We start from the raw sequence: 22,954 nt of genomic DNA on the forward strand, positions 1-22,954 counted from the left end.
AAGAACCTCCTTTGATTCTAAAGTGGTTTTGGAACACTCTCTTTCTTGCCTCTTGGAGTGGGTTGCTTTCCTTTAGGAGCCATGATCTTAGTGGGTATGGTTTAGTGATCATGGATAAACACACCAAACTTAGAGGATTGCTTGTCCTCAAGCAAAAGAAAAGAAAGGAGAGGGATAGAAGGAGAGCTAGTGTTGAATGGTAGATGAGAGGAATGAGGCCGAATGTGTTTTTAAAAGGGAGGGGGTGGATTTTCGAAAATAGGGAGAAAGATAAGATAGAAGATATGATTTAAAAAGAAATAAGTATGATAAGAAAAGATATAATTTAAAATTGAAGAGATATGAAAGATATTTGAAAAAGATAAATTTGGATTTTTGAAAAAGATAATATGGAGATTTTAAAAAAGGATATTGATTAGTTGAAAAGATTTTAGAATGAAAAGAGAGAGATTTGTTTTGAAAATTTGAAAAAGAGTTGAATTGGATTGAAAAAAAGGATTTGTGCTTATGGATTAAGATACATTTGATATTTTTAAAGTAGGCTTTTTAGAAATTAGGGATTTTAGAAATCAAGGTTTGCAACATGTTTATGCAGGAAATCATGAATTGAAACATGAAAATTAAGATTAAAATGAAAAATATGAAGAAAAAACGAATTTACCTCCTCCCTACCATCCTGGCGTTTGAACGCCCAAACGCTGCATGTTTTGGGCGTTCAACGCCCAACTGCTGCTTCTCCTGGGCATTCAACGCCCAGCTGTTGCTTCTTTCTGGCGTTGAACACCAGGAACTACTTTGTCACTGGGCATTTTTTTGAAAGCCCAGGATGCTGTAAATCTGGCGTTAAACGCCCAGTGGATGCTTCTTTTGGGCATTGAACGCCCAAAACAGACTTTTACTGGCGTTTTCTTGCCAGTGAGCTCTTTTTTCTCTGTTTTGTGTGCAAAATCCTTCTATAACCCTGTAAAATTATACAATTGACTCTTTACCTTAGTATCAATGAACTTTATATAAACAAATAAAATCAAGAATAGGGCAAAATGCTTAGAGGAAGTGATGCCCCATGGCTGGGTTGCCTCCCAGCAAGCGCTTCTTTATTGTCTTTAGTTGGACCTTGCTGAGGTTTTAATCTAGCCTCAGCCTTGAGCACTCTTGCTCAACATTGCCTTCAAGATAGTGCTTGATTCTCTGTCCATTAACAATGAACTTCTTATCAGAATCAATATCTTGAAGCTCTACATAACCATATGGTGATACACTTGTAATCACATATGGTCCCTTCCACCGGGAATTCAGTTTCCCGGGGAATAGCCTGAGCCTAGAGTTAAACAACAGAACCTTTTGTCCTAGTTCAAAGATTCTAGATGACAGCTTTCTGTGATGCCACCTTTTTTATTTTTCTTTATAAAGCTTGGCATTTTCGAAAGCAGTAAATCTGAATTCCTCTAGCTCATTCAGCTGGAGCAATCTTTTTTCTCCAGCTAATTTGGCATCAAAGTTTAGGAATCTGGTTGCCCAGTAGGTGATGCCAAGGCATCTTAGGCTACTTTCACTAGCATTTTTCTGTTAGTTTTAGTTGTTTTATGCATTTTCTTGAGCTTAAAGTAACCAAGAATGGTCAAATGAAGAACAAAGCAATGAACCATCCAAACAGTATGATTTTAATGCAAATTCCATGAGTTTTAGTTATATTACTTGAATGCTATGAATGGAAGATTTCTCATGAAATTTTGCAAGACTTTGATGCAATTGTTTGGATGATTTCAGGGAAGAAGAGGCTAAGCAAGGAAGCAACAAAATCAATAAAGGAAGCTTGAATATCACATGTGGAGTTTAAGTTCCAGTTTAAGCCTAAACTGGAGCTTAAACGCCAGAATCAGGAAGGCTAAGAAATGCTGGAATTGAAGTTTAACCTCAAACGCCAGAATGAAAGTCTCACCAAAGAAGCATTTCCACGTTTAACCTCCAGTTTAACCTTAAACTGGAGGTTAAACGCCAGAAGTGAGAAGGGCACCAAGGGGGGTAGTTCCACGTTTAACCTCCAGTTTAACCTTAAACTGGAGGTTAAACGCCAGAAAAGGGAAAAGCACCAGGGAGCCATTTCCACGTTTAAGCTCCAGTTTGACCTTAAACTGGAGCTTAAACGTGTTCGACCAAGTTTCTCCTCCAGGGTTGCTTTCTCCATTTCCACGTTTAAGCTCCAGTTTAACCTTAAACTGGAGCTTAAACGTGTTCGACACCTCCAGGGCTACCTTTCTCAGCTTCCACGTTTAAGCTCCAGTTTAACCTTAAACTGGAGCTTAAACGTGTTCGACCTCCAGGGTTGCTTCCTCCATTTCCACGTTTAAGCTCCAGTTTAACCTTAAACTGAAGCTTAAACGTGCTTCCACAAAAGGCATCACTGGAAGTGTCTGGCGTTTAAGCTGCAGTTTAAGCTTAAACTGCAACTTAAACGCCACTCTTGGAAAAGGTTTCTGGGCCAAAAATATTGCGGTTTAAGTTAGTATTTGAGCACAAACATTAACTTAAACTTACTCTCGTATGAAACCCAATTGAATATCATGGTTTATGGGATTGGGCCTGAAGGATTGATGAGTCTGAAATTTCAATTTATTGAGTCATGTGTCATTATTTGATTATCACTAAGTTGGCTCAATGAATGTTACAGAATTTGGATCAACAGCCTCATCAAGATTATGGATCATAAACCCAAGGCAAAAGGAAAGCAGGGAGAGGCCTCAAAGCCCAAGAAACACAACAGAAGCTCAATATAGAAAGTGTATAAATAGGATAGAATTTAAGTTAGGGAGGACTTTTACTTTTTCATTTAGCTAGTTTTCATATCTTTGTAGTTGAATTCAGAGCTATGACTCACTAAACCCCTTTCATTGGGTTAGGGAGCTCTATTGTAATTCAATGAATCAATAATAGTTTATCTTCTTCTTCAATCTTTTCTCTTGAATTTTGTTAGAAAGCTTCTCGATCTAATTCCATTGGGTAGTTGTCTTGGGAAAGAAACTACCCATAATTGGAATCCTTCGGAACCTTGGGAAAGGAATGGAGGATTCATGCTAGAGAAGCTTTCTCACAGTGAATTGGATTGGGGTTTGGATGGATATTGTGACATGTAATCCTACCAAATTGTGGTTCATGAAACTGTGTGGTATAATCAGTGATCGAGCATCATCTCTTCTTATGAACATTTAAACCAAGGGATTGGGAATTTGTTTGTTTTTAGAGAGAATTGGTGAGCCAAGGGATTGGGATCCAATCATATAAGATTGCCAAGCAAAATTCAATGAACGCATTGGTTGAGGAAGAGATAAACATGTTTTGATTCGGAGATCTCAATATCTCCTAACACCCAATGAATTCCCCATTTCTGATTTCCACTTTCTCTTTATATTCTGCAACTCAATTCATGCAATCACCCCCATTCCCTTTTAATTTCAGCAATTTAGCTTCTGCTCTTTAATTCATGGAATTTAAGATTCCGCCATTTCAATTTCTTGTCATTTACTTTTCCCGCCAATTTTACATTCCGCAATTCTCATCTAAATCTTGATTCCGCTCAACTAGAACACACTTCTAATCCGAATTGCTCACTCAACCAATCCTTGTGGGATTCGACCTCACTCTATTGTGAGTTTTTACTTGACGATAACCGGTGCACTTGCCGGAAGGAATTTTGCCGATCGTGCAATTTCCTAAATCGTAGCATAACTAGTTTATGCGCATCAAGTTTATGGCGCCGTTGCCGGGGATTGGTTTTCGATTGACAATTCTCCAATTGGAAGTTAACTAGATTGAGCATTTTTTTTGTTTTGATTAATTCAGTACAAGTTACTTGTTGAATTTTAATTTCTGCACTCTGTTACATGCTTTCTTTCTTTATGCCTTTAAATTCAAGCAACTAACTCACTGACTCACTAACTGTTTGAATTAATTCCTCAATTGCTCTAACCATACTCTTCCATTAACCAAGAGTATTTCACTTGTTTGTTGCCTGTGCTGTGTTCTTGTATGACAGGTAGGAGAGGAGAGACATCAACTCCTCCATATACCGAACCAGAGAGGACCCTTCATAGACTTAGAAGGGAAGCAAGAGGGAAGAGAGTACTGGGAGAAGAAGAATCTGAAGGAGAATCTGAGGACAATTTTGAGGAAGCTCTAGATCTCAACATGGATAGAGAAGTTCACAACCATGAGAGAGCTGATGGAAACAATGCCATTCCTGAGAGGAGGGTTCTTAGTTCATACATAAACCCAACCTCTGGGAATTGTAGTAGCAGCATTCAGAAACCACCCATTCAGGCCAACAATTTTGAACTCAAACCACAGCTAATATCACTTGTGGAGAATCATTGTTCATTTGGTGGGAGTGCTAATGAAGATCCCAACCAACATCTCACAAAATTCCTGAGAATTTGTGACACTGTGAAGTCCAATGGAGTCCAGGAAGATGCCTATAAACTGCTTTTGTTCCCATTTTCACTTAGGGACAAAGCAGCTAAGTGGCTGGAATCATTCCCAAGGGGGAGTCTAACAACATGGGATGAGGTGGAAAGCAAGTTTCTGGCACGTTTCTACCCCCCACAAAAGGTCAATAGGCTTCGATCTGAGGTTCAGACTTTTAGACAACAAGATGGTGAAACTCTCTACGAGGCATGGGAGAGATTCAAGGATTTGACAAGGAAATGCCCACCAGACATGTTCCATGATTGGGTGCAATTGCATATTTTCTATGATGGACTGTCTTATGAATCAAGGAAGGCTGTAGACCATTCATCAGGAGGTTCATTGAACAGGAAAAAGACTGTGGAAGAAGCCATTGAAGTGATTGAGACAGTGGCTGAGAATGAGTACTACTATGCATCAGAGAGGCACAACACTAAGGGAGTCATGGAGCTGAACCATGTTGATACAATTCTAGCCCAAAACAAAGTGTTTGCCAAGCAACTAGCAGAGCTTACCAGGCAATTAGAAACAAAGCAAGTGGCTGCAATACACACACAAGATCAAGAGGAAGTAAGCATTGAAGGAGGTGATTGGGAAGAGCCAACTATGTGGGAAACCAACAAAGGCAATCATATGATCCACATTCCAACACTTACAACCCAGGATGGAAAAATCACCCAAACTTTGGGTGGGGGAACCAACAAACCCAACCACAAAACCACAAACCTTACAACCACAACCAACATAACAATTCCACATACCAAAACTCCAACCAAAGATCATACCAAGCCACACAAAACACTTACTCCCAACCATCATATCATGGCCAAAATAATCAACCTACCCAACCTAATCCGAACCAACAATTTCAAGATCAATTAAACCGGATAGAAGGAATGCTTGCAACCATGAGTCAAGACATAACCGAATTGAAAGCTTTTAAGGAAGAAGTAAATTCTAACCTGCAAAACCAAGGAGCTGCCATCCAGAAGCTAGAAAATCAAATTTTGTATTTATCTAAGCAAACCCCTGGGACAAGCGTTTCTCATGCTGCCAAGGCTATTGCAAGGGAAGAATGTAAGGCCATAACCCTCAGAAGTGGAAAGAATCTAAAGGAGATCTCAAAGGAAACCACAGAGGCTGAAGCAAGGGAACATGTGAGAGACAAGGAACAAGGACAATCTTTTACACCGTCCGCAACAAAAGAAAAAGAAAAAGAGGTCCTGAAGCCTTATACACCTAAAGCACCATATCCTCAACGTTTGATGAAAAGTGAAAAGGATGGTCAATTCTCCAGGTTCTTGGAGATTTTCAAGAAGCTCCAAATCAACATTCCGTTTGCTGAGGCAATAGAGCAAATGCCACTCTATGCAAAATTCTTAAAAGAATTAATGACCAAGAAGAGAAGCTGGAGAAATGAGGAAACTGTGTTGTTAACTGAAGAATGCAGTGCCATCATTCAGCACAAATTGCCTCAGAAATTGAAGGACCCAGGCAGTTTCCAAATCCCCTGCATCATAGGAGAAGTCATGGTAGAGAAGGCCTTGTGTGACTTAGGGGCCAGCATCAATTTGATGTCTCTAACAATGATGAGAAGAATGAAGATTGAGGAAGCCAAACCAACAAGAATGGCCCTCCAATTGGCAGATCGAACTTTTAAATTCCCTCATGGGATAGTTGAAGATTTGTTGGTGAAAGTGGGAGATTTTATATTTCCTGCTGATTTTGTGGTGTTAGATATGGAGGAAGAAGCCAAAGCTTCAATAATTCTGGGAAGACCCTTCCTAGCTACTGCTGGAGCCATCATAGATGTACAAAAGGGTGAACTCACTCTTAGACTACATGATGAGAAATTGGTGTTTAACGTATTCAAGGCAATGAGCTATCCATCAGAATCACTAAGGGAATGCATGAGGGTTGATGTAGTGGACATTGCAGTACAAGAAACTTTTGAGGAGACAATAAAGGAAGTGGCAGAGGAGGAGTTCACCAAGGATATTGAAGTTAGTGACATCAAGGCTACTGAAACAACCATGCCAAGCATGCCAGAGAGTGTGAAAGAAGAGAAGGAAGCACCAAAACCTGAGCTCAAAGCATTGCCCCCTAATCTCAAGTATGCATACTTGGGTAGTGATGAGAGTCACCCTGTTATCATTAGCTCAGCCCTGAGCCAAGAACAGGAAGAAGAATTGATCAAGGTGCTACAAACTCATCAAGATGCCATTGGATGGACCCTAGCCGATTTGAAGGGGATAAGTTCATCCATATGCATGCATAAAATCTTGTTAGAAGAGGATGCTAGACCCTCCATTCAAGCTCAGAGAAGATTGAATCCCGTCATGAAAGAAGTGGTACAAAAGGAAGTCATGAAGTTATGGCAGGCAGGGGTAATCTACCCCATTTCTGATAGCCCATGGGTTAGTCCCATCCATGTAGTTCCCAAGAAAGGTGGCATAACTGTGGTGCCAAATGAGAAGAACGAACTCATACCCACAAGAACCGTCACTGGGTGGAGGATGTGCATAGACTACAGGAAGCTCAATGAAGCCACCAGAAAGGATCATTTCCCACTCCCATTCATGGATCAGATGCTTGAAAGGCTTGCCGGACATGCTTACTATTGCTTTTTGGATGGATATTCAGGCTACAACCAAATAGTAGTTGATCCTAGAGATCAAGAGAAAACATCATTTGTTTGTCCATATGGAGTTTTTGCTTATAGACGCATGCCCTTTGGATTGTGCAATGCACCTGCCACTTTCCAAAGATGCATGCTGTCCATCTTTTCGGACATGATTGAAAAATTTATTGAGGTCTTCATGGACGATTTTTCTGTGTTTGGAAATTCTTTTCCTAGCTGCCTACACCACCTTGCCTTGGTGCTTAAGAGGTGCCAAGAGACTAACCTAGTATTAAACTGGGAAAAGTGTCATTTCATGGTCACAGAAGGAATAGTCCTTGGCCACAAAATCTCTAATAGAGGCATTGAGGTGGACAGAGCTAAGGTGGAACTCATTGAAAAATTACCTCCACCAAGTAATGTCAAGGCAGTTAGGAGTTTTTTGGGACACGCTGGTTTTTACAGAAGGTTTATTAGAGACTTTTCTAAAATAGCCAAACCCTTGAGTAACTTGCTTGTCTCTGATACACCCTTTGTATTTGATAAAAATTGCATGCTAGCCTATGAACTTTTGAAGCAAAAACTTTCCTCTGCACCTATCATTGCCCCACCTGATTGGAACTTACCTTTTGAACTGATGTGTGATGCATCAGACCTTGCTATTGGGGCAGTGTTAGGACAAAGGAAAGACAATTTGGTACATGTGATTTATTATGCCAGTAAAGTCTTGAATGATAACCAAAGGAATTACACTACCACTGAAAAAGAACTCTTGGCAATAGTCTTTGCATTTGACAAATTTAGATCCTATCTCATTGGATCTAAAGTCATTGTCTTCACTGATCATTCAGCTTTAAAATACTTACTTGCTAAACAAGAATCCAAACCAAGACTTATTAGATGGGTTCTTTTGTTGCAGGAATTTGACATTGAAATCAAAGACAAGAAGGGTGTAGAGAACAAGGTGGCAGACCATTTATCAAGAATACCATGTGAAGAAGGAAGCGCACAAAGCACACATATAAATGAGTGCTTTCCTGATGAACAACTCATGGTAATTCACAAAGCACCCTGGTTTGCAGACATAGCAAACTTCAAGGCCACTGGGAGTTTACCGTTGGAATTTAACAAACATCAAAGGAAGAAATTGGTAAATGATGCCAAATACTTCATCTGGGACGAACCATACTTGTTCAAAAAATGTTCCGATGGCATACTCAGAAGATGCATATCCGAGGAAGAAGGAAAGGAAGTCTTATGGGACTGCCATGGCTCCACTTATGGAGGACATTTTGCAGGAGAAAGAACAGCAGCTAAGGTGTTGCAGTGTGGTTTTTATTGGCCCACTATCTTCAAAGATGCAAAAGAATTAGTGAAGCACTGCCATGAATGCCAGAAAGCGGGGAACCTGCCAAGAAGAAATGAAATGCCACAACAATTCATTCTGGAACTTGAATTGTTTGATGTATGGGGGATAGATTTCATGGGACCCTTTCCCTCCTCATACTCAAATAATTACATTCTGGTGGCAGTAGACTATGTCTCCAAATGGGTTGAAGCAATAGCAACTCCAACCAATGATAATAAGGTAGTCATGAACTTCCTCAGAAAACACATTTTTTGCCGTTTTGGGGTTCCAAGAGCAATCATCAGTGATGGAGGAAGTCACTTCTGCAACAAACCATTAGAGGCATTGCTTCTAAAATATGGAGTCAAACACAAGGTAGCCACACCATACCATCCACAGACAAGTGGGCAAGCCGAAATATCTAACAGAGAACTCAAAAGGATCCTGGAAAAGACTGTGGGAACTTCAAGGAAGGACTGGTCGATTAAGCTAGATGATGCTCTTTGGGCATATAGGACAGCTTTCAAAACACCAATTGGAATGTCTCCTTACCAACTAGTATATGGAAAAGCTTGCCATTTGCCACTGGAGTTGGAGCACAAGGCATACTGGGCCTTGAAACTTTTGAACTTGGACAACAAAGCTGCTGGAGAAAGAAGGATGTTGCAAATTCAAGAGTTGGAAGAATTCAGAGCGGAAGCTTATGAGAATGCCAAAATTTACAAAGAAAGAGCAAAGAAGAAGCATGACAGCAACATAGCCCCAAGGAAATTTGAAGAAGGACAAAAAGTATTGCTCTACAATTCTAGGCTGAAGCTATTTCCAGGGAAGCTAAAATCAAGGTGGTCTGGACCATTCCTTGTCACCAAGGTCTCCAAATATGGACAAGTAGAAATCATGGAAGAAAAGTCACAACGAACCTTCATTGTGAACGGTCAAAGACTCAAACATTACTTGGGAGATGTGGAGGAGAAGGACAAAGTTAAATATCACCTCAACTGAGGAAGCTGACCGTCAAGCTAATGACGTTAAAGAAGCGCTTGTTGGGAGGCAACCCAACCTGAGGTAATACCCTTTTGCTGTTTCTTTTATTTGTTTCAATAAAAAGGGTGAAGTAGTTTCTGTGCATTGCAAAGAATTAAGTTTGGTGTTTCGCACCAAACAATGAATTCGTGGATCAATAATTCAAAGGGGAATGTGTGACTCTAAGTTTGGTGTTCCACCATAAAGATCAACTGAACACAACAACCTTTGAATTATATGAAAGGAACAACCATTCTAAGCAGTCACAGAAATGCTTAAAACCCTTAGCAGCAACTTCATTCCAAAGAGAACTCAAGGATTCAAAGCACAGAGAAGTAAGTGGGAGACTAAGTTTGGTGTTCACACACCAACTTAAGACTCAGATACTTACCCACACATAGTTGAGCTAACCACTCAAGTGCTTGAGAAGCAAGCAACTTCATCACTCTTTGCAGGAAAGGAAACAAGGATCTTAAAGCATGAAGCAACATTTAGGAGAAGAAGGAGAAATCAAATTGTTTCCTGGCAACAAAGAGAAAACAAGGAATTTCACAAGGTGGTATTGTTCCTTGATAATTCTTTAAAAAGGGCAAACAAAAGCATGCTTGTTCTGGTTTAAACTGTAAATGTTGAATCTTTCTGGAATGTGAAGTTTTTAGTATATTTGTCTGTTTATTGCTTTGAATAAAGTGAATGCCTAGATGTTTGGATATAACTTCACCTTCTTAAACAAATGCTTGCCATGCTTGTTCTGTTTCCAAAAATAAAAGAAAAGCTTTGAACAAAAGTAACTTGGCTCAATTAGTGACAAATCAAGTAGAATTAAGTGGTGGTATGCATGCTTGATTGTTTAGTCAGATCACTAGAAATAGAGTGTAGAATTATCATTTTTTGTGTAGAAATTGAAAACTGTCTATGGATCTTGATGAATAAGAGTCTTTGGCCATGAAAAAGAAAGAAAAAGAAGAAGAAAAAGCCACTGAAAAAGGGCAACCAAATAAGCTAGGCACCAATGGTTTGAACTTCTGAGACAAATGCCTGTGGTGTTTATGTATTAAGGATATGCTTGGATGAATAGGTTCTGAGGAGTGTTTCAACACTTGGTAACTTGGGTTAACTAACCCGGGATTATCAACCAAAAGTCCATTATCAAGAGCAACCTAAATACAAAACATTTAGTCACACAAAGAGGTGCTGGGCACCAATGTCTCAAGAAGAAATGTGAACTAAAATGCCTAAAGTGGATATGTGTAGTGCACTGATAAGAAAAAGAAAATGCCAAAGGCTTGTGCAACACATGACACTAAGCAAACAAGGAGCAAAGGAGCTCTAAGAAAAAGAAAAGAAAAACAAAAAAGAGAAAAGTGCCAAGGACATAAGAATAACAAGAGGCCATAGCAGTGTTTGATGGATGCAATGAAAAAGTGATAATCTTACCTGATAAGTATGAAAAAGTGATGCTGCAACTTTCTGCATAAAACCCTTCTGATGAACTTCAAATGCTTGCTAATAGAGCCAATGTAATTGCTTTCTGTTTCATACTTTCTTCTCAAATAACTCAGGACTTGCTTAGGGACAAGCAAGTATTAAGTTTGGTGTTGTGATGCCAAGGCATCTTAGGCTAGTTTCACTAGCATTTTTCTGTTAGTTTTAGTTGTTTTATGCATTTTCTTGAGCTTAAAGTAACCAAGAATGGTCAAATGAATAACAAAGCAATGAACCATCCAAACAGTATGATTTTAATGCAAATTCCATGAGTTTTAGTTATATTACTTGAATGCTATGAATGGAAGATTTCTCATGAAATTTTGCAAGACTTTGATGCAATTGTTTGGATGATTTCAGGGAAGAAGAGGCTAAGCAAGGAAGCAACAAAATCAATAAAGGAAGCTTGAATATCACATGTGGAGTTTAAGTTCCAGTTTAAGCCTAAACTGGAGCTTAAACGCCAGAATCAGGAAGGCTAAGAAATGCTGGAATTGAAGTTTAACCTCAAACGCCAGAATGAAAGTCTCACCAAAGAAGCATTTCCACGTTTAACCTCCAGTTTAACCTTAAACTGGAGGTTAAACGCCAGAAGTGAGAAGGGCACCAAGGGGGGTAGTTCCACGTTTAACCTCCAGTTTAACCTTAAACTGGAGGTTAAACGCCAGAAAAGGGAAAAGCACCAGGGAGCCATTTCCACGTTTAAGCTCCAGTTTGACCTTAAACTGGAGCTTAAACGTGTTCGACCAAGTTTCTCCTCCAGGGTTGCTTTCTCCATTTCCACGTTTAAGCTCCAGTTTAACCTTAAACTGGAGCTTAAACGTGTTCGACACCTCCAGGGCTACCTTTCTCAGCTTCCACGTTTAAGCTCCAGTTTAACCTTAAACTGGAGCTTAAACGTGTTCGACCTCCAGGGTTGCTTCCTCCATTTCCACGTTTAAGCTCCAGTTTAACCTTAAACTGGAGCTTAAACGTGTTCGACCTCCAGGATGGCTTTCTCTATTTCCACGTTTAAGCTCCAGTTTAACCTTAAACTGGAGCTTAAACGTGTTCGACCTCTAGGGCTGCCTTTTCTATCTCCACGTTTAAGCTTCAGTTTAACCTTAAACTGAAGCTTAAACGTGTTCGACTATATTACCCTCCAGGGCTGCCTTCTTCCATTTCCACGTTTAAGCTTCAGTTTAACCTTAAACTGAAGCTTAAACGTGCTTCCACAAAAGGCATCACTGGAAGTGTCTGGCGTTTAAGCTGCAGTTTAAGCTTAAACTGCAACTTAAACGCCACTCTTGGAAAAGGTTTCTGGGCCAAAAATATTGCGGTTTAAGTTAGTATTTGAGCACAAACATTAACTTAAACTTACTCTGGTATGAAACCCAATTGAATATCATCGTTTATGGGATTGGGCCTGAAGGATTGATGAGTCTGAAATTTCAATTTATTGAGTCATGTGTCATTATTTGATTATCACTAAGTTGGCTCAATGAATGTTACAGAATTTGGATCAACAGCCTCATCAAGATTATGGATCATAAACCCAAGGCAAAAGGAAAGCAGGGAGAGGCCTCAAAGCCCAAGAAACACAACAGAAGCTCAATATAGAAAGTGTATAAATAGGATAGAATTTAAGTTAGGGAGGACTTTTACTTTTTCATTTAGCTAGTTTTCATATCTTTGTAGTTGAATTCAGAGCTATGACTCACTAAACCCCTTTCATTGGGTTAGGGAGCTCTATTGTAATTCAATGAATCAATAATAGTTTATCTTCTTCTTCAATCTTTTCTCTTGAATTTTGTTAGAAAGCTTCTCGATCTAATTCCATTGGGTAGTTGTCTTGGGAAAGAAACTACCCATAATTGGAATCCTTCGGAACCTTGGGAAAGGAATGGAGGATTCATGCTAGAGAAGCTTTCTCACAGTGAATTGGATTGGGGTTTGGATGGATATTGTGACATGTAATCCTACCAAATTGTGGTTCATGAAACTGTGTGGTATAATCAGTGATCGAGCATCATCTCTTCTTATGAACATTTAAACCAAGGGATTGGGAATTTGTTTGTTTTTAGAGAGAATTGGTGAGCCAAGGGATTGGGATCCAATCATATAAGATTGCCAAGCAAAATTCAATGAACGCATTGGTTGAGGAAGAGATAAACATGTTTTGATTCGGAGATCTCAATATCTCCTAACACCCAATGAATTCCCCATTTCTGATTTCCACTTTCTCTTTATATTCTGCAACTCAATTCATGCAATCACCCCCATTCCCTTTTAATTTCAGCAATTTAGCTTCTGCTCTTTAATTCATGCAATTTAAGATTCCGCCATTTCAATTTCTTGTCATTTACTTTTCCCGCCAATTTTACATTCCGCAATTCTCATCTAAATCTTGATTCCGCTCAACTAGAACACACTTCTAATCCGAATTGCTCACTCAACCAATCCTTGTGGGATTCGACCTCACTCTATTGTGAGTTTTTACTTGACGATAACCGGTGCACTTGCCGGAAGGAATTTTGCCGATCGTGCAATTTCCTAAATCGTAGCATAACTAGTTTATGCGCATCAGTAGGCTTTATGTTCCAGTTACACGGGCAGGTGGCATGCCTTACCATACACAAGTTGGTACGGAAAGGTCCCTATAGGAGTCTTGAATGCTGTTCTGTAAGCCCACAGAGCATCATCCAAGCTTCGTGCCCAATCATTTCTATGGGTATTTACAGTCCGTTACAGGATTTTTTTAGTTCTCTGTTAGAAACTTCAGCTTGTCCATTTGTCTGCGGATGATATGGAGTTGCCACCTTATGCCGAATCCCATACTGGACCTTTAGTACTGTTTTAGTATCATTGGTGGGTGTGGCAATGGCCTCTACCCATTTTGATACATAGTCAACTGCCACCAGAATATAAGTGTTTGAGTAAGATGGTGGAAAAGGGCCCATGAAATCAATACCCCATACATCAAAAAACTCAATCTCCAAGATTCCTTGTTGAGGCATGTCGTAACTGTGAGGCAAATTACCAGCTCTCTGGCAACTGTCACAGTTACGTACAAACTCTTAGGAATCTCTGTAAAGTGTAGGCCAGTAGAAACCACATTGGAGGACCTTGGTGGTTGTTCGCTCACCTCCGAAATGACCTCCATATTGTGACCCATGGCAATGCCATAAGATCCTTTGTGCTTCTTCCTTAGGCACACACCTACGGATTATGCCGTCTGCACATCTCTTAAAGAGATAGGATTCATCCCACAAGTAGTACTTTGCATCAGTAATTAATTTTTTCTTTTGTTGCCTGCTGTACTCCTTGGGAATGAACCTTGCAGCTTTGTAGTTTGCAATGTCTGTAAACCATGGTAATTCCTGAATGGCGAACAAATGCTAATCCGGAAAGGTTTCAGAGATCTCAATAGAGGGGGAGGACGCCCATTCCACTGGTTCTATCCAGGACAGATGGTCGGCCACTTGGTTTTCTGTCCCTTTTCTGTCTCTTATTTCTATATCAAACTCTTGCATAAGCAACACCCATCTTATGAGTCTGGGTTTTGAATCCTGCTTTGTGAGTAGATATTTAAGAGCAGCATGATCTGTGTACACAATCACCTTTGATCCTACTAAGTATGATCTAAACTTGTCAATGGCATAAACCACTGCAAGCAATTCTTTTTCTGTGGTTGTGTAATTTTTCTGGGCATTATTCCAAACACGGCTAGCATAATAAATGACATGTAGAAGCTTGTCATGCCTCTGCCCCAGTACTGCACCAATGGCATGATCACTGGCATCACACATTAATTCGAATGGTAATGTCCAGTCTGGTGCAGAGATAACTGGTGCTGTGACCAGTTTAGCTTTCAGAGTTTCAAACGCTTGTAGGCACTCTGTGTCAAACACAAATGGCGTGTCAGCAGCTAGCAGGTTGCTTAGAGGTTTTGCAATTTTTGAAAAATCCTTTATAAACCTCCTATAGAATCCTGCATGCCACAGAAAGCTTCTGATTGCCTTAACATTCGCAGGTGGTGGTAATTTTTCAATTACCTCTATTTTAGCTTGATCCACCTCTATTCCCTTATTTGAAATTTTATGCCCAAGGACAATCCCTTCAGTCACCATAAAGTGACATTTTTGCCAGTTTAAAACCAGGTTGGTCTCTTGGCATCTTTTCAAAACCAGTGTCAGGTGACCAAGACAGGAGCTGAATGAGTCTCCATATACTGAGAAGTCATCCATGAAGACTTCCAGAAATTTTTCCACCATATCAGAGAAAATAGAAAGCATGCATCTCTGAAAGGTTGCAGGCGCATTACACAACCCAAAAGGCATCCTTCTGTAAGCAAATACTCCAGATGGACATGTGAATGCTATTTTCTCTTGATCCTGGGGATCTACTGTAATTTGGTTGTAGCCTGAATAGCCATCCAAAAAGCAGTAATAATTATGACCTGCTAGTCTTTCTAGCATCTGGTCTATGAATGGTAAAGGAAAATGATCCTTTCTGGTGGCTGTATTGAGCCTTCTGTAATCAATACACATGCGCCACCCTGTAACTGTTCTTGTAGGAACTAGTTCATTTTTTTCATTATGAACCACTGTCATGCCTCCCTTTTTAGGGATAACTTGAACAGGACTCACCCAGGGGCTATCAGAAATAGGATAAATAATCCCAACCTCCAGTAATTTGGTGACCTCTTTCTGCACCACTTCCTTCATTGCAGGATTTAGCCACCTCTGTGGTTGAACCACTGGCTTAGCATTGTCCTCCAATAAGATCTTGTGCATGCATCTAGCTAGGCTTATGCCCTTAAGGTCACTTATGGACCACCCAAGAGCTGTCTTGTGTGTCCTTAGCATTTGAATTAGTGCTTCCTCTTCTTGTGGATTTAAAGCGGAGCTTATGATCACTGGAAAAGTATCACCTTCTCCCAGAAATGCATATTTCAGAGATGGTGGTAATGGTTTGAGCTCGGGTTTAGGAAGTTTTTCCTCTTCCTGAGGAAATTTCAGAGACTCTTTCAATTCCTCTGAATCCTCTAGATCAGGTGGAACATCTTTAAAGATGTTTTCCAGCTCTGATTCGAGACTCTCAGCCATGTTGATCTCTTCTACCAAAGAATCAATAAGATCAACTTTCATGCAGTCTTTTGGTGTGTCTGGATGCTGCATGGCATTGACAGCATTCAACTTAAACTCATCCTCATTGACTCTCAGGGTTATTTCCCCCTGTTGGACATCAATGAGAGTTCGTCCAGTTGCTAGGAAAGGTCTTCCTAGAATGAGAGTAGCACTCTTGTGCTCCTCCATCTCCAGCACTACAAAGTCAGTGGGAAAGGCAAATGGCCCAACCCTGACAATCATGTCCTCAATCACGCCTAATGGGTATTTAATGGAGCCATCAGCAAGTTGGAGACATATCCGGGTTGGTTTAACTTCTTCAGTTAAACCAAGCTTTCTGATAGTGGATGCAGGTATTAGGTTGATGCTTGCCCCAAGATCGCATAAAGCTGTCCTGGTGCAATTTCCCTCTAATGTGCATGGTATCAGAAAGCTTCCGGGATCCTTAAGCTTTTCAGGAAAGCTTTTCAGAATGACTGTACTGCATTCTTCAGTGAGGAGAACTCTTTTAGTTTCTCTCCAATCCTTCTTATGACTTAAGATCTCTTTCATTGACTTGGCATAAGAAGGTATTTGCTCAAGTGCCTCTGCAAATGGAATCTTAATTTCAAGAGTCCTGAGATAATCTGCAAAGCGAGCAAATTGCTTATCCTGCTCCTCTTGGCGGAGTTTTTGAGGATAAGGTATCTTGGCTTTATATTCCTCAACCTTGGTTGCTGCAGGTTTATTTCCTACAGAAATAGTTGAAGAAGCCTTTTTAAAGGGGTTGTCATCAGCACTTGTGTGTGTCTGATCCCTCTCTGGCATTTGAGTGCCAGAGTTAGAAGCTGGAGTGACGTTAGACGCCAATTCCTCATCTGTTCCTGGCGTCTGAATGCCAGAACTGTGCTTCTTTTGGGCGTTCAACGCCAGTTCTTTGCTTGTTTCTGGCGTTGAACGCCAGTCCTGAGCATGGTCTGGGCGTTCAGCGCCAGCCTTCCATCCAATTTCTGGCATTTTAACGCCAGAATTATTTTTTCTTGGGCTCTTACTGTCCTCAGATGGATTTTGGGTGGTTTGCTCATTTCTTGGCTTCCTGCTGCCTTGAGGTGGGGTATTTAATGTTTTTCCACTTCTGAATTGAACTGCTTGGCATTCTTCTGTTATTTGTTTTGACAGCTGCTGTTTTGTTTTCTTCAATTGTTCTTCCATATTTATATTAGCCATCCTTGTCTCTTGTAGTCTATCTTTGAATTCGGCTAACTGTTGTGTTAGAAAGTCCAATTGCTGATTGAATTCAGCAGCTTGTTCTACAGGACTGAGTTCAACAGTTACTGTTTTAGCCTCTTCTTTCATAGAAGGGTCACTGCTTAAGTACAGATGCTGATTTCTGGCAACTGTATCAATGAGCTCTTAAGCTTCTTCAATTGTCTTTCTCATGTAGATAGATCCACCAGCTGAGTGATCTAGAGAAATCTGAGCCCTTTTTGTAAGCCCATAATAGAAGATGTCTAACTGAACCCACTCTGAAAACATTTTAGAGGGGCATTTTCGTAGCATCTCTCTGTATCTCTCCCAGGCATCATAAAGAGATTCATTATCTCCTTGTTTAAAGCCTTGGATGTCCAGCCTTAGCTGTGTCATCCGTTTTGGAGGAAAGTATTGATTCAGGAATTTTTCTGTCAGCTGTTTCCATGTCCTTGTGCTAGCCTTAGGTTGGTTATTTAACCACCTATTGGCTTGGTCTTTTACAGCAAATGGAAATAGTAATAATCTGTAGACATCCTGATCTACTTCCTTATCATGTATTGTGTCAGCAATTTGTAAAAACTGTGCCAGAAACTCTGTAGGTTCTTCCTGTGGAAGACCGGAATACTGGCAGCTTTGCTGCACCATGATAATGAGCTGAGGATTCAACTCAAAGCTACTGACTCCAATGGAGGGTATGCAGATACTACTCTCATATGAAGCAGTAGAGGGGTTAGCATATGACCCCAGAGTCCTTCTGGACTGTTCATTTCCGCTTAGATCCATGATGGAGAAAGGGAGATGATGTAAAATAGAGAAGAAATATTTTTATTTATTTAATTATTTATTTATTTCGAAAATAAAATAAATTAAAATAAAATAAATAAAAATGGGTGAAGATTTTCGAAAAAAATGAGGAGAGAGAAAGTAATTAGGAAGTTTTGAAAAAGATACGAATTTTTTTTTTTTAAAAGGGTTTTGAATTTTGAAATAGAAAAAATCTGAATTTTTAAAATTGATTTTCGAAAAATTACTTTAAAATAGAGGAAAAAGATATTTTTGAATTTAATGAGGAAAGAGAAAAACAATAAAATAACACAAGATCTAAAATTTTTTAGATCTAATGCTCCTTGTTTTCGAAAATTTTGGAGGGAAAACACCAAGGAACACCAAACTTAAAAATTTTAAGATCAAGATACAAGGAAAACTCAAGAACGACTTGAAGACTCACAAGAACAACAAGAACATGAAGAAGGAACACCAAACTTAAAATTTTTAGAAAACCAAACTAAAATTTTCGAAAATTATAGAAAGATTAACAAGAAAACACCAAACTTAAAGTTTGGCACAAGATCAAGAAAAATTATTTTTGAAAAAGATTTTTAATAAAATCGGTGCCCAATCATCAAGAACATAGACCAATGCTCTAGCCAATTGAGCTGTAAATATAACACTTGTTCTGAAGAAGTATTTTTAATAACTAAGAAAAAATATTTTTTTTTTGAAAAATTTTTTTGAAAAGAATATAAAAGACTCTGACCCAAAAGACAAAATTTTCCTAATCTAAGCAACAGGATTCACCGTCAGTTGTTCAAACTCAAACAATCCCCGGCAACGGCGCCAAAAACTTGGTGCACGAAATTGTAATGTCAATGTTCACATTACTCAATTACAACTTCGCACAACTAACCAGCAAGTGCACTGGGTCGTCCAAGTAATACCTTACGTTAGTAAGGGTCGATCCCACGGAGATTGTTGGCTTGAAGCAAGCTATGGTTATCTCGTAACTCTTAGTCAGGATATAATATCAATAATAATTTTTAAATTGAATTGTAAAAAGTAAAAAGGGGAGAACACAAATTATACTTGTATGCAGTAATGGAGAATATGTTGGAGTTTTGGAGATGCTTTGTCTTCTGAAATTCTGCTTTCCTCTGTTTTTTGATTCACGCACGCACGTCCTCCTATGGCAAGCTGTCTGTTGGTGGATCACCGTTGTCAATGGCTACCATCCATCCTTCCAGTGAAAAGGGTCCAGGTGCACTGTCACCGCACGGCTAATCATCTGCAGGTTCTCAATCGTACCGGAATGGAATTTACTATCCTTTTGCGTCTGTCACTACGCCCAGCACTCGCGAGTTTGAAGCTCGTCATAGTTATTCAATCCCTGAATCCTACTCGGAATACCACAGACAAGGTTTAGACTTTCCGGATTCTCTTGAATGCTGCCATAAATCTAGCTTATACCACGAAGATTCTGATTAAGAGATCCAAGAGATATTCATTCATTCTACGGTGGAACGGAAGTGGTTGTCAGGCACACGTTCGTGGGGGAATGATGATGATTGTCACGTTCATCACATTCATGTTGAAGTGCGAATGGATATCTTAGATAGGAAGACGCATGTTTGAATGGAAAACAGAAATACTTGCATTAATTCATCGAGACACAGCAGAGCTCCTCACCCCCAACAATGGAGTTTAGAAACTCATGCTGTCAAAGAGTACAAAGTTCAGATCTAAAAATGTCATGAGATACAAAATAAATCTCTAAAAGTTGTTTAAATACTAAACTAGTAACCTAGGTTTACAGAAAATGAGTAAACTATGATAGATAGTGCAGAAATCCACTTCTAGGGCCCACTTGGTGTGTGATGGGGCTGAGACTAGAGCTTCTCACGTTCTTGGGCTGTTTTGGGCATTCAACGCCAGGCTGTAACCTGTTTCTGGCGTTGAACTCCAACTTGTAACGTGTTTCTGGCGCTGGACGCCAGACTGCAACATGGAACTGGCGTTGAATGCCAGTTTACGTCATCTATCCTTGAGCAAAGTATGAACTATTATATATTGCGGGAAAGCCCTGGATGTCTACTTTCCAACGAAATTGGAAGTGCGTCAATTGGACTCCTGTAGCTCCAGAAATTCCATTCCGAGTGCAGAGAGGTCAGGATCCAACAGCATCAGCAGTCCTTTTTCAGCCTGAATCAGATTTTTGCTCAGCTCCCTCAATTTCAGCCAGAAAATACCTGAAATTATAGAAAAATGCACAAACTCATAGTAAAGTCCAGAAATATGAATTTTTCCTAGAAACTAATGAAAATAAACTAAAAACTAACTAAAACATACTAAAAACTATATGAAATTAACCCCAAAAAGCGTATAAAATATCCGCTCATCATGCATGCAAGAACACTATGAATGTCAAGATGAACACCAAGAACACTTTGAATGTTAAGATGAACACCAAGAACTTATTTTTGAAAATTTTTAAGAAAAGAAAAACATGCAAGACACCAAACTTAAAAATTTTTATTCTTTAGACATTAATAATTCAAGAATGCATATGAAAAACAAGGAAAGACACAAAACAAGAAAATATGAAGATCAAACAAGAAGACTGGCCAAGAACAACTTGAAGATCATCAAGAACATTATGAATGCATGAATTTTCGAAAAATGCATAAATTTTTAGAAAAAATGCAATTGACGCCAAACTTAAAAATTGACTCAAGACTCAAACAAGAAACACAAAAATTATTTTTTTGATTTTATGATTTTATAATTTTTTTTTGGATTTTCAAAAATAAGAAGTAAAAAGCTTAAAATTAAAATAAAATTACCTAATCTGAGCAACAAGATGAACCTTCAGTTGTCCAAACTCGAACAATCCCTAGCAACGGCGCCAAAAACTTAGTGTGCGAAATCGTGATCTTTACTTCCTTGGTAACGGCGCTAAAAACATCATATGCACGTTCATATTCTTAATTTTGTTTCACAACTTCGTACAACTAACCAGCAAGTGCATTGGGTCGTCCAAGTAATAAACCTTACGTGAGTAAGGGTCGATCCCACGGAGATTGTCGGCTTGAAGCAAGCTATGGTCACCTTGTAAATCTCAGTCAGGAGGATTCAACTGACTTTATGAATTGATAAGTAAAAGATAAATAAAATATAAAATAGGATAGTGGTACTTATGTAATTCATTGGTGAGAATTTCAGATAAGCGTATAGAGATGCTTTCGTTCCTCTGAACCTCTGCTTTCCTGCTGTCTTCATCCAATCAATCTTACTCCTTTCTATGGCAAGCTTTGGGTAGGGCATCACCGTTGTCAATGGCTACTTCCCATCCTCTCTATGAAAATGGTCCGATGCGCTATCACTGCATGGCTAATCATCTGGAGGTTCTCGATCATACTGGAATAGGATTCACACCCCTTTTGCGTCTGTCACTACGCCCAGCACTCGCGAGTTTGAAGTTCGTCACAACCATCCCTTCCTGGATCCTACTCGGAATACCACAGACAAGGTTTAGACTTTTTGGATCTCAAGAATGGCCGTCCATGGATTCTAACTTATACCACGAAGATTCTGATTAAGAAATCCAAGAGATACTTATTCAATCGAAGGTAGAACGAAAGTGGTTGTCAGGCACACGTTCATAGGGAATGATGATGAGTGTCACGATCATCATATTCATGTTGAAGTGCGAATGAATATCTTAGAAGCGGAATAAGTTGAATTGAATAGAAAAACAGTAGTACTTTATATTAATTCATGAGGAACAGCAGAGCTCCACACCTTAATCTATGGTGTGTAGAAACTCTACCGTTGAAAATACATAAGCGATGAAGGTTCAGGCATGGCTGAATGGCCAGCCCTCACAAAAGAGGTCTTTCTTGTGGTTGAACGCCAGTTTGTAACGTGTTTCTGGCATTGAACTCCACTTTGCAACTTGTTTCTGGCGCTGAACGCCAGACTGCAACATGGAACTGGCGTTCAACACCAGTTTGCATCGTCTAAACTCAGGCAAAGTATGGACTATTATATATTGCTGGAAAGCCCTGGATGTCCACTTTCTAACGCAATTGGAAGCACGCCATTTGGAGTTTTGTAGCTCCATAAAATCTACTTTGAGTGTAGGGAGGTCAGAATCCAACAGCATCTGCAGTCCTTCTTCAACCTCTGAATCTGATTTTTGCTCAGGTCCCTCAATTTCAGCCAGAAAATACTTGAAATCACAGAAAAACACATAAACACATAGTAAAGTCCAGAAATGTGATTTTTAATTAAAAACTAATAAAAATATACTAAAAACTAACTAAATCATACTGAAAACTATGTAAAAACAATGCCAAAAAGCGTATAAATTATCCGCTCATCAAGTATAAGAGCTTACCTTCCATACTTTGTGCACTTCTTTTAATTGAGTCAGTAACCATCATATCACTAACTTTTAAACCAGTTTTTAACTCTAACTTGATTAACCAACTGATTTCTTCCTTTTGTTTTCAACATAACTCCTTTAATCATTCTTTTGGATATGGCATTTCTTAGGCTTAATGAACAAGCATTGTGCAATTGTGGTTTGAATTCATGGTTTGTGACTTGGTTTGAACTGTGAATTTTGTTACTTGCATTTCAAGAATTCTCTTTTCTTCACTCACTTCATGAATATGTCCTACCTTGAGTGCTATACATCTACTTGGCTAGTTGTTATATCATATCACATCTGTTTTTCAGGATGTCGGAAAAAGGAAAAGTCATAGCTATTATCTCAAAGAAGAGGAAGCGCTCTAAATCCTCTACCCCTTCCCCTTATGCCAACTATGCTAAGAATCTGCTGAATGATGTGCATAAAGAGAATCAGCTGCTACCATCCACCTACCCAACCCAGTTTTTCAATCT

The 22,954-nt window shown here is 39.4% G+C and overlaps 1 non-coding gene across 1 annotated transcript; it reads right to left on the reverse strand.

Annotated features, from left to right (window-relative positions):
- Positions 1-4,608: 4,608 nt before the first annotated feature.
- On the reverse strand, positions 4,609-4,712 carry LOC148548872 (small nucleolar RNA R71). Its single transcript, XR_015898409.1, has one exon. It is a non-coding gene; the product is annotated as a small nucleolar RNA R71 (small nucleolar RNA).
- Between the last annotated feature and the right edge of the window lie 18,242 nt (positions 4,713-22,954).

Source organism: Arachis ipaensis, chromosome B8 (assembly GCF_059453495.1).
Source record: "Arachis ipaensis isolate K30076 ecotype BB chromosome B8, ASM5945349v1, whole genome shotgun sequence".
NCBI lineage: Eukaryota > Viridiplantae > Streptophyta > Magnoliopsida > Fabales > Fabaceae > Arachis > Arachis ipaensis.